Here is a 19,282-nt window from a genome sequence, read left to right on the forward strand (position 1 = left end):
TAATCAATCAAGAGAGAATCCCCCACATCCATTTTTATTTCCACCCCTTCTCTATTAAGGGTATCAAGAATATTAACATTGTAGATCTAGGATTGTCAATTAGTGAATACATCCTTGATTTTATATTCATTTCAAGATATATACATATAGTCATCCTTATTGATTAATCAATTCTTAACATCCATCCATGAGGGTTTCTCATGCAAGGTGAATATTTATATTGTTAGGATTACTTAGATAGAAAATAATAGTGACATGAAAATATAATGTTTATAAAAAAAGGGATAAAGCACACATAAACAAAATAGAAGACACAAATATTTAACATAGTTCACTCAATCCTGGGCTACGTCCACCAAATAAAGAGTCCAATATTATTATCTAGTAACTTCAAACTATTGCAATCTTCAACCTCCCTTGCAACTCAATAATGCTCCAAGAAGATATATATTCTCTTTAGAAAACCCTAACCCTAATCTAATGTTACATGACTTATGTAAGCTTAACAAGTTAAGCCTAAATATACTTGATAAGTCAACCTTGGGAAGTGGTTGATGATTCAAACAAAAAATAATTTACAACACTTGTGTTCTTAGTCACCACATATCAACATATGTTATCTTATGTATATTAGTTTCCTTGTGAAATTTTAATTTCATTTCAAGTTTGATTACTATAGAGGTGGTTGTCCAAGTCAAGCCCCTTTCTACAACATTTCCCCTTCTTTTATATGTATAGTAATAGATTGTGGGGTTTCAAAACCAGGTCTGGGAATCTCAAAATCACTTACAAGATATTTGTAATTTTTATCATATTTGGAGCTATAGGGACTAGGTCAAAAAAATTGAACACTGTCCTAAACTAGATCATCTAGGCTACACTTGTCCTTTGAGGCTGATATTTTTACAAAGAGTATTTAGAGGCATCAAAATCTCAAATCCATAGTTTTACCATATTTTCAACATATCTATGACAATTAAAATTAAATACAAAATTTTGTTCACCTCTTCTTTCTCTAAGGTGAGTCAGTTCTTTCTATTTTTTTTAATTTATGGAGGAGCACCTAGGGTATATAAATAATCTTGCTTGACCAAAAATATTCTCTAGTGTTTCTATAAGGTTGTAGACACCTAAAATTGTCCAAATCCCCTTTTCTTGACCAATTAAATAGATATTTATTATTATTTAATTACCCTACCTTTAATTAAATAAATTTGCATTTGTTTAATTATATTCACCTTTCCTTGATTTAAATAAACCTAGCCTTTCCCCTCATCCCACTTGCATCTTAACTCATTCACTTTAATTAAGTAAAGTACTTCATTTACTTAATTAATCCCCTTTTAAGCCCACTTGGAATTAAATATTAAATTTAATCCTATTTGAGCACATGGCTCCTAACTTTAACCCTCACCCAACCTCACTTTCCTAACCTAAACCATAATTCTAAGCCTACCCACTACCTAATCCCACTTACTTTTCCTAATCACCTTGCTAATTATCTTTTAATCCTAAATGCGTGCTCACACATGTGTGAGGAAAAATCACACTTCCCACACCCCTCACACTTCTCACACCTCTTACACATTTGTCCCCCTTCACATGAGAGTCAAGGTGTCTCACACGTGTGAGAAACCATGCTTCTCACACCTCTTACACTTGTCATTGACCTATCAAATCAAAGGTTGCTCACACATGTGTGAGCATCTTCTCCCCTTTGAATGTTCAAAAACCCTAATCCACATGGAGTCCACTTGGCCTCCACCTCATGGACACCTTATTAATCCTAAGAGATCCTAGCCCTTCATCTTGCATTGAATCTCAACCGTCTATTTCATCTCATTTCCTCTAAAAGGAGAGCCCTCTCCTCATTTCCATAAGCACTATCTAGCCCATTGTTATGCTGTAGGATTTGTGAGCAACCACATCCCACAACAATGTAATCATCAACCACTTGGTGATTTTATGAGGTTTGCATTAGTGCTATTTTGAATGGTTTAAGCTCTTTTGATTTCATGTCATCACGATTTACATGTTGTATTTCATATTTGAGGTTTGCATGAATATGTAGTAATAGGCTTTAGTTGCTTATCATTTATTCCGTTGTTACATTTTTATGCAACACATTTTGGCATGCTCAATGGGACCCACTTCACGGGTTCAAACTAATCATCTAACATGTTTTTGAGTTTATGTGTGAGTTTTCAAGCTTGTATGTTGAAGGCTTGCCCTTGGAGATCAAGTTTCACGAGAAGCCTCTAATCGAGCCAAAAATCCCATCATCGTGCTTGAAGCACACAAGAGAAGTCTTTTGACATATAACACTCTATATTGCTTATTTCTCTATTTCCAAGTTGTAGAAGTACATATACGTTGAATATACATCTTCGTTAATAGAAAAATAAAAAACTAAAAAAAAATCTCTATCTTTGTTGAAAAATAAATAAGTCTTAATTTTTTTTTAAAAAAAATATATATATATATATATATAAATTTTTTAAAAATAAATTAAAACTGTCTTGCGCAAGTTTGGCACTTGCAGGCGCCACCTCCGGCGGTGCCCGTGAGTGCCGCCCCCACCCCACTCTGCCTGCCATTGCCATCGACGTCGCTTCTATAGCCAACGGCTCAACTCGCCCACCTGCAACTCCCTCCACTGCTACTCCCCTGCAGCCCATGACTCATCCCACCACCTCCCACACAATCCTCCATGCCAAAACACCACCTGCTGACGTTGATCCCCTCGCCTCCCATGGCTCGACTCCCCTCTGCCCACGAACTTTGTGTCTTGCCACTTCGCCAAAACCATTCTTTTGCAACTCTTGCTTTGCCATTGCTACACCACTGCTCCTCCCTCTGCTCAAACCCCACCGCATCCCCTCGGCCACCTCCTCTGCCCTACTCCCTTACTACAATCACCTGTGCCCAAAACCCCACCACTGCCTACACTTGCCCCTCTGCCCTCCCTTCACCTATGCCTACACTTGCACCTTCACCCTCCCTACCTCAGCTGATTTCAAAATTTTTGATATTTAGATTAAACTTAGAAGTATCGATTGTCATTTCAACTTTATTTTTAAAATAAAATTTACCTTTTTTACTAAACCATCTAGATTTCACTTTTTTTTTTTTTTAACAAACACAAAAAATGATTTTTTTCCCCTATCATCCATCTAACCATCAAATTTAAGCCCATAGGTCATTGATATCAACACTGCACTAGCATTCCACATGCCCTTCTAGACCATAAGGAGCAGCCTTTATTTTTTGCTCATAACTTGAGCATACAGACTCTGTTTTTGAAAAATGAAATATCATTGAAAAGATGATTCTGAGCCCATCGTGATGGTGTTGGTTTTATTATATTTTGATGCTATTCAAATCTCTATTTTTCCTATCAAAGACCAAACTTTGTGTTGACATTTTCATCGCAGGGTTATTTCATGTTTGTCACACATTTTTGATGCCCTAACTTGTGGTTTTGTAGGGATATGTTCTCACTTGTGTATTAAAGGTTGGAGGATTCTAGAAATCACTAACCATATTTCTTGTAGGTTTTGCTTTAATTTTGTTTTGGGAATGAGCTTGTATGCTTAAACACTTGTCTTTGAATGCATGGTTAAAGCTAAAACAATCGAATTCAATCTTGAATGCCATAAGGAAATTGAAAATTTTAGTAACATGGATGATAACACAATCTTAAATGTCTAAGGATTAATGAACATTGTCATGAACATTTCAATTTGGTGCTTAAAATGAACAATCACTCAATCTTGAATACATAATGGAATTGATTCTTTCCTTATCGAATTTGCTTATGTTCATGAGTGATTTACTTTCTTGTTGGCGAATCCATGCTTTTCATTTATATTGACAATGATTTCAAGTTGGAAAGAACATTGTATGTTATAAACACATGTGTCTTCAAAGTAGATTACAAAACCTAAAGCTTCATAGGGAAAGAACAAGTGTCTTTTAAACCCTGAGGCCACTTATGTATTCTCTCCCCTCACACCTTTGGGTGATCTTGGGTGCACAAGAAATAAGTGGTCTTGTTTTTATCTTTTTAGGAGGCCTACTTGTAGATTTCATCACCCCTTGGGATGACCACAACTCCAATATTCTGGCAGAGTATAAAAATTGGGAGGTGAATCGAAAGACACCTCTCTTGGAAGTAAAATATTGTCACTCTTGGCTAAGCCCCAAAGAACTTTAGAACTTTGGGAAGTGAAGGAGGAGATTTGGGTTACCATCTCCCCCCAGCTATGTGGCATTATTTTCTTTCATCTACAGATTTGAGCCTCACATACCTTGCATATATCAAGGATGCCCTCTAGTTGATCCTTGTACATCCTAGTTGAAACCTTATAGGATCATTGGTGTGTTTGAAGTTCTTGAGTGTTTGAAACCCTCCCCAGTTGAAGGGGACACACCATCTACACTGGTCTTGTATATATATCATTGTTTGATTTTGCATCTCAAATTTGAAAAAGCCAAAACATCATATAACATAAAAATCCAAAAAAATAAAAAACAACAAAAAAACAAGTCTTGGTTTCAGTCCTCTTAGTCAAATTGTCCACATTAATTTCACATCACTTCTTCTTTCCATCACATTCATCACCCACATTCCTTGAAGTCTTAATCATCTTTATTCATTGAAATCACTTCCTCATCTTCGTAATCATTCAATCAAATCCATAATCTTCATCCTAGTCATGATTCATAATCCAAATCAAGATCCAATTTCCTCAACCAATCTCATAATTCGTCTTTAATTCAATCCTTCATATCGTCATCCTTCTAATCTAATTCCTTGTCAAATTTAGTCATTTCTCATCAATTCTTAATTCAATCCATTTACATCTTCATCCATAATCAATCTTTCTAATTTCATTCACGTCTTCTTCTAATTCAACTTTGCATGAAATTTTCTACTTCAGACATATGAGCATTGTCATAAACATCAGACTTTAATTCAAATCCAACATTCACTTGTTTGCAATATCATAAGGTTTTTATCAAAGCTATATCAAACCTTCATCCAATATCAAATCAATATCAAGTCAAATCCAATCAATATCAAGTCAAATCCAATTCAAATCAAATCAACACAAAGTCTAAAATTGCTCCTAGTCCCAAGCTCATATTTCATTCATCATCAAATCTTTCATCACTCTTCATCTAAGTTCCATGGATACAAATTGGCTTAATCAAATGGTTGACAATCTTCGAAGTCAATATGGAGTTATACTTCCCTTTCAACCTACATATCAAACCCATCCTCAAAACTCCATATCCAACCCTAATCCATCTCATGTTCATTATTCTTCTACCTTTGATAAGGGAAATCCACCTCATTATCCTTCACACACATATGATTCCATTCATAGCCCATACAATTCCTCAAATAGAAATGCCATTGCCAAGGAAATTGAGGAACTAAAGAATTCTATCTTGAGCCTAGCAAATCAGTAGAAAAGGTCCACCTTCCATGCCATGTGTTTCGAAGAACATAGTCCTCATGTCCCATCCAACCCCAATCCTCCATGCAATTCCCTATACTTTGAGCTTAATATCAAAAACCATAATCCCAATCCCCTACCCATACTTCCACCTTCACACAATCCTAATCCTCCAAAAACATAATCCCCACCTCATAATGGGTTTTTCTCACACAATTTCTTGGCCAAGTGTAAAACTCAAAATAAAGTGATCTAGTCACCCAATGTCATATCCCCAATTCCATCTTAAGACCTTCCTCCAAAGCATGACATTACAGATTCCTCTTCTCCTCCAAATCTGAGCATTTCTCCATCTCATCATTCCCTTATCCCTCAAGATCCATTTATCCCTCTTAGTCCATCTCATGATTCCCTTCCTAATCAAGATCAAGGCTTCCATGTACTGCACACCTTACTGATTCCACTCCATCTCCAAAGTTAGCATCCACCTATCCTCCACTTCATGAAGAAGTTCCTTCCACTCCATCCACTCATACTCATCCATGTCAAGATCAAATCAATCCATCTCATGGTTACATTCCTTCTACTCCATCTCATGATCCTATTCCATCTCATGATCCACTCATTCTACTACATGATCCTCTTTTAAGTCAAGATCAAAGTACCCCTTCCTTTGCCTTTCATGATCCCACTCCATCTCAAGATCCTATTATCCCTCATAATACCCATCATGATCCTAATCCTCCACATGATCCTATCTCACCTATCCAATCCACTCATGAACCCCATATACATGGACTCACATCTTGTGTTAAAAATAATAAGTATCCCATTGAAGAAAACATGTCTCAAGATGTTGATATGCCTTCCACTTCTTCCAAATCCAAAATTTCTCCATCCAAACCTAAATTTTCCCATCATCCATATTCCAAGTTCATTTTGGGCCCTTATATCCATATTCCCATTCCTTCCTCATTTCCATCCATTTTGGGTCCTTATGTTCCACAACCAAGCCCTTCATCCCTTCCTTCCATTTTGGGTCCTTACATACCTCCATCCAAAATATCCAATTCTTCCATGTCATCCCATCATGCTCCTAGTCAAGATCAAAAAAGGCACACATCCTTGAATTCATTACAATGTTCATCATCCATAAGCTCTCCACCCCATTTATCTTCATGCACCCATACCATAGCCAATGGATGTAAATTGGATGCCAAAGAAAAATAGAATAAAGCCAAAAGTCCACACAAGCCCAAGGATCAACATGTACCCTGTAAAAGACATGTCCAAGGAAAGACAAATCTGATCCAAAACATAACTAAAAGGCCACAAAGGCTAAAAATCAAAAATGCAAAAAATTTGTGGATCCCAAAGCTACTTAATGTAGCAATGAATCTCAAAGAAAGATTCAACATGACATCCAATTTTTCTAATCCAAAGGCTTTCCTCATGCATAAATCATCCAATCTTCCATTTTCCAAATCCATTTTGAGTCCTTATATACCCAAATCCACCATCCTAAATCCATCATCTCCTTAATCCATTTTTGGCCCCTATGTCCCAAAATCTAAACTTTCTCCTACATATCCTCCACAATTTCCTCCTTTTCATCACCCTTCAAGGTGTGTTCCAATGATGATCTTTCCACCTCATTCATACACTCATTCACAAGTCTTCCAACCTACCATCCATCAACCATGACTTCTTCCCATCCACTCCACCCCCTTAATCCAACCTTTTTCATAAATCATTATCCTCCCTTCACTATCCTACCAACATCTATGAGAAACTAGTACAAATTCCTTGAAAATAACAAAGAAAAAATAAAGAAAGATAAAAAGGGGTCCCACCCATATATCTTGATGCTTGAGTCCTCCCTTTATTTTCCTATCATGTATCCATTATCTTCCAATTCCACTTATCCATCCATTCACTTTTCCTCTTCCACTTGCACTCTACATTGGAGGCAAGCTCTAACCATACCAAACTACCATACATATCTTCCATACTTCCATCTACCATTCATCATCCTTTTCCATCTTTGATCTTGACTTTCACTTTCTTTCCATCCATCCATATGCTCACTTGACATACCCCTTGCACTTTATCCATACATTATCCTATATACTTCCATCATCCTTTCATATATTTGGTCTTGACATGCTGTCCATATCTTGCATCCCATAGTCCTTGTCATGTTCATCCATTTCCCATCCATACTCCTACATACTTCCATCCCCCTTTCATCGGTCCTTGGTCTTGGTTATCCCTTCCATTTCATCCACTTCATATCCCACATTTCATCCATACCCTTCATATCATTACCTCTTTCCATAGCCTCTTTCCCATATCCCTTCTTCATCCCACTTTCATGCCCATGCTTATGATCAATAATAGAGGCACAACAACAAAATGTTCATACATGCTTTGGTAGAGCACATGCCTTCTCTTCTCCACATGCTAGCCTTTGTACCATCTTTCCATTTTCATGCATCCTTTCCCACCATATTTTCTTCCATTTTCCTATCCTTGGTATGGGGTATTGGGACTCCTTTGAAACATGGTCTTTGGCTCCGCATTTTCTGATACCATATCATTTGGCCCCTCACATCCTTTCACCATTCCTTTCATCCACCGACTCATGTTGTTGTTCCTCCATTTACCATGCCTTGGCTCTCCCTTGTCATCGGTCCCAATCCATTCTATCCCACATTTGTTCATATCACATTCAATCTAATTCTTCCAACTCACTTCAATCCAATTCATTTATTCCCTTCTTCTAATCCTTTTACATCAAATCAATTTATATTCTACTCTCATAATTCTTCATCCTATCAACACTATTCTGCCAATCTCATCCATGTTCATTCTTCCACTTGCATTTCAATTCAATCTATTCATCAAAATCTTCACAAAATCAAAAAACATAAAAAAAATATCAATATGCAATCAATACTAATCTAATCAATCTAATCTTGCAATCTTGTCCATCAATCCTTAATCAATTCCTCAATTTGAACCCAATCAGTTGATAATCCATTGACCATATTCCAACATCATCATGGGATGTTTCCTTCTGAATCCTTAGATGTGCATTGTGCTTATCCTTTACATTGTCATCCTTAATCAATCATCATCAATCAATCCATTAATTGGTTTTTAGCTTGAGGGTATGTGCAGGATCATGGTGTGCCAAAAAGTGGCAATCTGAAAAATATGTAGTTCTGAGATGCCTCAAACCATTTCAAAATCTATTCTAACTTTTTTCCCACCCACCCTGATACTAAATGAAAACAATTAATATCTTTACAAGTTATACTATATCTTTTGATACCAACCCTATATGATCAACTTTAAAAACATCCTAAAAATGTGTTTTTGGCCTATTTTTATGTGGTTTTTACTTCAAACATGTAGCTGTCAACTTTTTTTTGCCAAAATTTGATGAAATGAAAAGGGTTTCTTAAGAATGTTACTATCTTTCCATAAATGTAAGGTTTGTCATCAAAGTATGAGTTTAGTATGTAATTATTTCTTATTTTCTAATGGAGTTACATATAAAGTGTTGATTGACATACTACTTGAAAAATAACTATAACTTTCAAATGGTAAAACATTTTTTAAATCCAAAAGATACATCACATTCTATGTTTCTTCCATTATAAGGAAAAAAAATGAAAAATTAAATTTTGCAGAGTTTTGAATTAGTTAAGGTGGTTAGACACTAGAGTTTTCTTATTCCAAAAATATTAAAGTCAAAAATTAATTAATTATTATTTATTTAGAATAAAAATACCCAAAAATATGTGTCACATCCAGGCATGAGTCTACTACTTATATCTAGAATATTATTAAAAAATATTATCATTTGATTTTGATTAAGGTGATCAGACATACATCTACTTCTTATTTTTGTTTTGAAATTTTTGTAATATTGCATTAAAATTCAAAATTTTGACCAATCAATTTTTATTTTTTTGAGATAAGTCCTAGTAGTTTAGAAGCTAGATTCAATTTCTTAGAGATTCTTTTCTCTCAACTTTTTGATATAAAGCTAATAACAAGTAGAAAATTACGTGTCAAGTTGACATAACCCTAATTTTCTAATTTTTTGTTGCCACTTAAGAGCATAGTTTGGTTAACCATGATCCTGCACATACCCTTGACTTAGGGAAAATGTTGGTTTTCTTTTGGTTTATTGTGCATGATTTCTTGTTACTTGTATGCATTAGTATTTTCTGCATTTATCATGGTCTTTGCATCCTATTGTTGCAAGGAATCATGGTCTTCCATATCATGGTTTCATAAGACATATGGTTGTATTAGACCCCCTTTTTTATCACATACTTGACACATTGTCATCTTGGTTCCTCGTACCTTGGTGCATAATGTTGAATACAATATCAAACTTAGGTTTTCCACACCATTGTAGCATAACTTTATCACTCTTATCATTTCACACTTCCTTCCATACTCCCATCCATTTCGAGAGAACATTTTTATTCTCCTAACCCGCATGTCCTCTCTAGGGGGCATACCCTTCCACCCTCATCATCCTTCCTCATCCTTCCATGAATGGGGCATCATGCTACTAGTCTTATCCTCCCATCCACTATATTTTATTCTTCTTTGATATAACATTACTAATGCTATATCAAAGAGGGGCAAAATGTAGACACCTAAAATTGTCCAAATCCCCTTTTCCTGACCAATAAAATAGATATTTATTATTTATTTAATTACCCTACCTTTAATTAAATAAATTTGCATTTATTTAATTATATTCGCCTTTCCCTGATTTAAATAAACTAAGGTTTATTTAAATCCTGGCCTTTCCCCTCATCCCACTTGCATCTTAACCCATTCACTTTAATTAAGTTAAGTACTTCATTTACTTAATTAATCCCCTTTTAAGCCTACTTGAAATTAAATATTAAATATAATCCTATTTGAGCACATGGCTCTTAACTTTAACCCTCACCAAACCTCACTTTCCTAACCTAACCCATCCTTCTAAGCCTACCCACTACCTAATCCCACTTACTTTTCCTAATCACCTTGCTAATTATCTTTTAATCTTAAGTGCGTGCTCACACATGTGTGAGGAATCCTCACACATGTGTGAGGAACACTCACACTTCCCACACCCCTCACACTTCTCACACCTCTTACACATTTTTCCACCTTCACATGAGAGTCAAGGTGTCTCACACATGTGAGAAACCATGCTTCTCACACCTCTTACACTTGTCATTGACCTATCACATCAAAGGTTGCTCACACATGTGTGAGCATCTTCCCCCCTTTGAATGGTCAAAAACCCTAATCCACATGGAGTCCACTTGGCCTCCACCTCATGGACACCTTATTAATCCTAAGAGATCTTAGCCCTTCATCTTGCATTGAATATCAACCATCCATTTCATCTCATTTCCTATAAAATGAGAGCCCTCTCCTCATTTCTATAAGCACTATCTAGCCCATTTTTATGCTATAGGATTTGTGAGCAACCACATCCTACAACAATGAAATCATCAACCACTTGATGATTTTATGAGGTTTTCATTAGTGATATTTTGAATGGTTTAAGCTCTTTTAATTTCATGTCATCATGATTTACATGTTGTCTTTCATATTTGAGGTTTGCATGAATATGTAGGAATAGGCTTTAGTTGCTTATCGTTTATTCTGTTGTTACATTTTTATGCAACACAAAAGTATATCTTTGTGTAGATTTACTATTTATAAAAGAACACCATCCATTTGAGCATCAAATGCTATATTTTCTTTTATGAATGTTCACTTTGGTTATATAAGCCTTTTACTATAGTCTCATTGCAAGATCAAGTTTAGTTTAATTTCTTTTAGTTTTGGGAATGGGTACAAGAACTTTAAACTCAATTTTGAAGGATTTAGAAGCTTTGAAAAGAGGAAAACCTTGGTTAATCGACATTTCTAAAATTGAGAATTGTAGAGAATTTTAATAGGTGCCCAAAAAATAGTTATAATAGTCAATTTGGTCAACAAGTCAAAAATTAAGGCCTCCAAAAGTTGCACTACCTTGATTGTAAAAAATCCTTTAAACATTCATTTGAGTTTTGAAAATTATTTAAGGCATATTTTGATATATTCCATTGTAATTAAATAATAGTAATAATTTAAGGATGGCCAACCTCAAAATTGAGGTTTATAATTTCTAGAACCTTATAGGGTGGTAAAATCCCCCTTTATAAAGAAATCCTATGGGGTTATTTTTTGAAAATAGATTGATACAAGTATGAAAATGTGTTTCAATCATTTTTATGTCACTGATGTCAAACCTGCTACTTGCTAGTCAGACAATTGCTTAGATGATTTGAGTACTATCATTTGTTTGATTGATGAAGATGATTTGATCAAATGAGGTACAAATAGCACCTAGAGGAAAGGTGGAGTTATGATATGGAAAACGAGTACAGGGATCAGTTAAGATAGTGATATTATAGTGCATTGATAATCTACTTAAGGTTGCAAAGGATGGATACACTGATTAAGTTTAGAAGATCAAGTTAAATGTAGTATGTTTGCGAAGCTTAACAATATGCATAGTAGGTGTTGAGAAAAGTTAGTGTAAGTCAAGTGGAAAATCAGTCAGAGCCGAGAAAAGTCAATTTTAGTGTAAGTCAAGTGATATAGTGTAAGATGAGTAAAATTTAGTTGATGTCGAGCACCAATAAACTTTAGTTTGTACCGAGTGTTTTGATAGTGGATGTCAAGCAACATAGTATGCACTAAGCATCAAAAACAAGCTAATGTCGAGTGTCAGATTTATGAGAAAGATCATGAATTCGATGAATATGAGCCAAAAAGTTTGATTTCTTAGATTGTGTGAACTATGTGGAAGATAAGCTTAATGAGCTGGTGAAACAAAATTCAAGATGAACCATTTTGAGGTGAATTCAAAGAGGATTGAAGGAGAAGTTTCTAGAAGGGAATAAAATGAAATGATGGGTCGATTCATTGAATCCTACCTAATCCAACCTAACCCTATAATGGATGAAGGAGAATGAACGATAAAAGATCTTAATTTTCTACTTATAGACATGGTTGGTTAAAATCAAAGGTTTTCATGTGCGAGAACCTAAGGAAGACAAGGAGTCTATGGTATTGCTTCATTTAGTGACCTAAGAGAAGAGTCTGCATTGGCAAGCAAAGCAAGAAGGTTTAAGGGTATAGATGCTTGAAGGGTGAACAACCTATTCAAGCTAAACTATGTGTAAGCCAAGTAGAATGAAGGATTGAAATAGAGATCTGTAATCTGCAAGTGGTTTGTAAGTTGTTATCACATCAAGCCTTACTATTACATTCTAATCATTGTACAAGTCTAGGGTGAATCCTTGGATTAAGGTTGATCTAACAATCATTTATAAATCCTTTAACTAAGTGACATTCCAAGTGAATGATCTAAAGTCCTCTAATAAGGCTCACTCCTAATAGGGTGATTGAAATCCTTTAACTAGGTCACATTTAACAGTGTGTATTGTAACCTTTAATAGGGTAGGCCTTTCACAGGGCATCACTTCAGAAGAGTGAGAATGAGTAGCATGTTACTGGTGGTTTTGTCAAATAGGGTTTCCATGTTAAACTATCATGTCAAATGTGTTATTGAATTTTTTATGTTTCATGATTACATTTCTATAAAGTTGATTTGACAGTAACCTACAAGTTTAAGTGATTGTATGATCTAATGGATGCATGCATGATGTAAATGTTTTATGGATATGGGTTTACTAAGCTATGAAAAGTTTTATTTGTACATATGGACCTTCGATAACTGATTACCGCCCCCCCTCCTCAGTTATTCTAAAGAATTTTAACAATTAGTATTAGAGCCATCTGCTTAAGAGGACTAGTTTGAAGGTACTAGAAGAAAAAAGATCAAGATGTCAAAAGAGAGGTACCCAAGCTTAATAGAGATAACTTTCTTGCATGGAAAAATTTGATGAAACTACACCTAGGAGGTTTTGGAGATCATGCACAATTTACCATCATCATTGAGCATGTTTATCCTGCTAGAGCCCTAACTACTGAAGATTTAAAAAAGAAGAAAGAACACAACTAGGCAATGTTGGAGATTACCTCTACCCTAAGTTATGTCAAGTTTGATGATATCAAGGGTTATGATAGTGTAAAGAAAATGTGGGATGCTCTTCACACTATCTATGGAGAAGACACAATTTTTCTAAGAGCCAAATCTGAAAGCCTTAGAGGTAAGTTCGATGATATTGGAATGCAAGAAGGTGAGAATATTGCTCAATATTTCTCTAGGATAAAAGATGTTGTTATTGCAATAAGAGGAGCTAATGATAATAAATATGATGAGACTATACTAAGAAATTTTTTGAGAACAATGCTTCCCATTTTGCTATTATAGTTTTTGCAATACAAGAATTGAGACATGTACCAGGTTCTAATATGACTCTTGAAGGTCTAGTAGGTAGGCTCACTACTTTTGAGCTATCTAATTCTAATAATTTAAAACCTAACAATGTTGAATCTACTTTCAAAGCTAAGCTGTCCTTGAAGGAACCTAATGAGAAGAAGAAGAAGAAGAAGAAAAAGATAAAATATGTTTGCAGTATAGTGATACAGATGAGGAAGATGTAGAACAACTTGAAGCACTACTAGCAAGGAGATTTCATAGAGCTTAAGGCAAATTCAAAGGTAAATTTCCTATCATGTGTTACAATTGCAATGAGGTTGGTCATATTGCTACTAGATGAAGAATTATAGTGGTCGAGACAAGTAACAAAGTAGAAGAGATGTGTATACGAGGATTAGTAATGCAAAGAACACTAAATATCAAATCAAAAGTATTCACAAAACTAAATAAACGTAACTTCAAGATAGACTAAGATGAGCTCTCAATTGAGAATATGAGCCATTAATGGTCTCTCTCAATGAGAAGCTTTCTTGTTGAGTAGCTTTGTCTAATTAGATAGGATGTATACTCGATTCTTCAAAGGCTTCAATGGTGTTCTTGATGGATTTTGGCTTGGGTGAATGGATTTGATGTAAATGGCTTCTCAAAAATGGCATTATGGCTTTAATTCATAATCAAAATGGCATTACTTTGTTACTATGGGTGATTGTGTTAAAATGGCTTGGGAGAGGATTCCTTACATAGGCAAAGGGCTTGAGGGATCAAGGGCTAGGATGCAAGGATGGGAGAAAGCTTATGGAAGGTTTAGATTGAATGAGAGGAGAGCACATGGATTGTGCTTCCTTACAGCCAATCAAGAAGTAACACATGTCACAGGGTCATTGGTTAGAGCAAAAGGGGTTGAGGGGTCAACAAAAGAGGCTCAAAGCTCATAAAGACCCTCATAATGGCTTGTAAGAGCAATGAATGGGCTTGTAAGAGTCATTTATGGCTTTGTGGGTTTCATAAAGTTTTATGGTTGGGATATTTGTGAGAGAGTTGAGATATTTTGACTTGGGTTGGATTAAGAAAGTCTTAAGCTTGACTTAAGAATATGAAAATGATTAAAGCTTGGATTAGGCTTGGGTTAAGATTAGATTAGGCTTGTTAGAGATGGGCAAGTGGATGGCATTTAATGACGGTGGGTGAAGGAGGAGATATTTGTTGGCTTTGGCTTGGGTTAGCAAGTCTTAACCCATGTTTAGGGAATGTGACAAGGTTAGGGGGGGGATTAGAATTAGGGTCAAAGATAAGGATTGACATCTTCTAGAAGAGTCTAGGCTTTGGATGAGGATGAAGACTTTCTAGAAGAGTCTAGAACTTCTTAGGATGAGGATACATTTTTTTTTTAGGAAATAAATAAAGTTTTATTTATTTCAAGGGTTTGGGTTGAGGAGATATTTATTAAAATATTTTTAATAAACACTTGTTTAGTTATAAAATTTGATAATGTGTGGATATGACACAAGAGGTTATGTTATGCTAATTTTGATAACTTGGTTAGTATCAATAACATGAGAAGAGTCAGAGGTTTTCCTAAGTTGAAGAAACTTGCCAATATAATTTGCAAACAATGTTAGGAAAAATGACAAAGTCAAGTTTTAAGAGTAAGACTCATACCTCTAAAGGAATATTAGAGATTGTTTATATTGACTTGTGTGGACCAATTGAAGTGCAAAGATACAAAGGAGATAAGTACATTATGCTATCTATTCATGATTATTATAGAATCATGACATTTATGTTTCTGAAACATAAATTTGACGCTTCCAAATTTTTAAGTGGTACTTAGTAAGAGTTGCGAAGGAAACAAGTAAAAGTCTGAAATGCTTGAGGTCTGATAGAGGAGGAGAATTTACATCAAATGAGTTTGAGATGTTTTGTAATGACAAAGGAATCAAAAGATAGACATCTGCTCCTAGGACCCCTCCACAAAATGGAATTGCTAAAAGGAGGAAAAAATCTATAATGGATTGTGCTAGGACACTCATGATGGAGAAACATGTTGCTTTGAAATGCTAGAGAGAAGTTGTAAGTACAACTATCTATAACTTGAACTGTGTACAAGTCAAGAAAGGTACTCATTCAATACCTTCTGATCTATGGTATGGATACTCACCCACTGTAAAATATTTTAAGGTATTTGGAAGCAAGTTTTATATTCTCAAAGATTTCATAAATGGTAAATTAGATGCAAAAAGTGAAGAAGGTATATTCCTTGGCTATTCCACAAGAAGTAAAGCTTATAAGTGTTTGAATACTAATACTAACAAAGTTGTGGAAAGAGTAAATGTGAAATTTGATGAATATAAAAAAGTACATAAGGCTAAACCTATGAAGGAACCATAAGAACACAAATTATTTGTATACTTTTATGTAGGTATACCTACTAATGAAGAAGATGTAAATCAAGTTGAAAATTAACAACAAGTTTTAGTGACTGCCGAGTCACATACTATGAATGTTGAGTTGCATTTAGGAATTGAGCTACATTCAAGTGTCAAGTTACAAAATGAAGTTGAAGCACATTTTGATTATGAGATTAGTGCACATGAAGGAGATATTGAACTACTTGATAGAAATCTACATAGTGATTTAGAAGTTAAGAGACCAAATGAGGAAAAAAGAGTAGAACCAAGATTGTCTAAGTATGTCAAGAGACATCACCCTGCTACATAGATCATTGGAGATAAAGATGCTTGACCAATGACAAGGAAAAAGTTGAGAAATGATACATGTTTTCTTAGCATGCAAGAACTTAAAATAGTGAAAGATGCCTTAGAAGATGGGGACTGGAGTAAAGCCATGAAAGAAGTGATTGAACAAATTGAGAAAAATAAGACATGGACTCTAGTTCCTACACCAAAAGATAAAAATGTGATTGGCACCAAGTGGGTATATAGAAACAAATTAGATGAAAATGGTGAAGTCACAAGAAACAAGGAAAGATTAGTTTGTAAAAGATATGTACAAGAAGAAGGGATAGACTATGGAGAAACATTCACTCCTATTGCAAGATTGGAAGGAGTAAGAACTCTGCTTGCTTGCCCTACATACAAAGGTTTCAAAGTTTATCAAATAGATGCTAAGTCTGCATTTCTAAATGGTATATTAGAGGAAGAGGCTTATATAGAACAAACAGAAGGATTTGTTGATGCTAACAACTAAAACATGGTATGTAGACTACACAAAGCTCTATATGGTTTGAAGAAAGCATCAAGAGCATGGTATGAAAGGCTTCATAGTTATCTTATGAAGATCAGATTTGAGAGGACTGATGATAACAACAATGTATACTTAAAGACAAATAAAAGAAAATGTATTTTACTATCTAAATTTTTTGTTGATGATATCATATTTGGAGGTCAGGATACTTTATGTAAATCTTTTGCAAATGAAATGAAGAAAGAATTTGAAATGTCTATGTTTGGAGAGATCAAGTTCTTTGTGGGTTTGCAAGTACATCAAATGAAATATCAAATAACTTAGTCAAAGTGTGTAAAAGAGATACTAAAAACTTTTGGATTGGAAGATTCCAAGCTAGTAAGCACACCTATGGTGACATGCCATAAATTTTCAAAGAATGATGATTCAGCTAAGGTGAATCAAACATTATACATGTCTATGATTGGAAAATTAAAACATCATACTTAGAAGACCTGATATTGCATTATTCATTGGAATAGTTGTAAGGTTCTCTGCTAATCTTAGGGAGAATCATTTAATGGTTGTTAAGAGAATAATGAGATATCTAAAAGGGACATATGAGTATGGTCTATACTATAAGAAAAAATGATAAATTTGAATTAAGAGCCTACACTGATGTTTATTGGGGTAGAAATATTGATGATAGAATTTGTTAACATAAGGCAAACATTAGAATTAAAAGACCACAAAATTATAACAATGCAATTAAAACATTAGCTCTATTATCATTAATGAACATGAATTCATAAAAATAAAACATTCTGACAAGATTTACTACACTCAAAATGAGAGCACCAATAACATTTATTATTGCATCAAAATATCGGCCTAGAGTACATATTTCATCCATGTATTTATAAGAAATCCTCTACTCTTTTTGTGTTAGGAGTGAGAACTCTTATAATGCAAACATGATGCTAAAAACTAATAAAATAAAGCTAATTATATACAAACTAACTCTCTAAATGGTGCTAAGTAGGTCTTCATTGTTGTTTATATCAATTAATGGGTGCATGAGCCTTTACATGACTTAAAACACTAAAAGAAGAAGATAAGAAGAAAGAAGCCATGAGATGACTTGGGAGTCACTGTGTCTTCTAAAAATGCAAAGCTTGGCCTTCTCTGGGTGTTTCTGGGAGTTGAACTATTGTCAAAATGCATTGTTAGTGCATGGAATGCTCAAAAATAGTAATTGGTAGTTAACTGTCAGTGCAATGCTTAATCTTCAAAATTGTCATTGCACCTCTTGATTTGGCGCACCTTCTAAAAAAGACATCTTGTAAAAAGCACACCTTCTGAAAAGTGCACCTTTGGATGATAGGACCAAAATTGACAAAAAAAAATTTTCGTCCAAAATTTTCCAAAATTAGCAGAATTTTTTCTAACCCACAATTTTCCAAAATTGATAGAATTTTTTCTAACCCCATAATTTTCCAAGAGTGAGAATATTTCTAACTCCACAATTTCCCAAAGTGAGAAGTTTTTCTAACTCCACAATTTTTCAAGAGAGAATTTTTCTAACTCCATAATTTTTTAATTTCCATCATCTAGGTCTTATTGACCTTTGACCAAAATGATGTGTGGATGTGCCCCTTTGAAATTTTGGATGGTGGAGGTGATTTTTTTAGGAACTAAAAAGTCTAAAGCTTCATACTTTTCCATTTCTTCCTCGTGGAAATCATGAGGTGTGACTTCTTGGGCATTCCTTGGAACTTGAAAGTCATGGGTTTGAGTGTAATCTTAGCTGCTGCAAAAGATGAGGAAGGCATGGTAATGTTAGGAATCTCAAGGGCTTTTATATATTTTAGATATATGCACCTACGTACCTTTAGAGATAATTCATTCACCAAATCTTCAAATTGCACACCTGTGCACCTTGCACACCTTGCAGTTATGTATATTCAAAATTGCAATGTGCACCTGCACACCTTCAGGAGTCCTTCAACTTTTGCATTTTCAAATTTAGAATGTGTACTTGTGCACCTTGTGCACCTATTCACCTTCAGGGAAGTGTAAAAGGTGCATAATTCACCCAAAAATCAAAGTTCTTAGCTTTGAAAATAGTTTCTATGTTTTTCTTAGATGGAGTTTGTGAGCACTCTTGTGTAGTTATTCCTGATCTTTTTGATGATTTATTCCCTCTTTA

This window comes from Cupressus sempervirens, chromosome 10 (assembly GCF_028749045.1).
Source record: "Cupressus sempervirens isolate cs-2001-9-10 chromosome 10, ASM2874904v1, whole genome shotgun sequence".
NCBI lineage: Eukaryota > Viridiplantae > Streptophyta > Pinopsida > Cupressales > Cupressaceae > Cupressus > Cupressus sempervirens.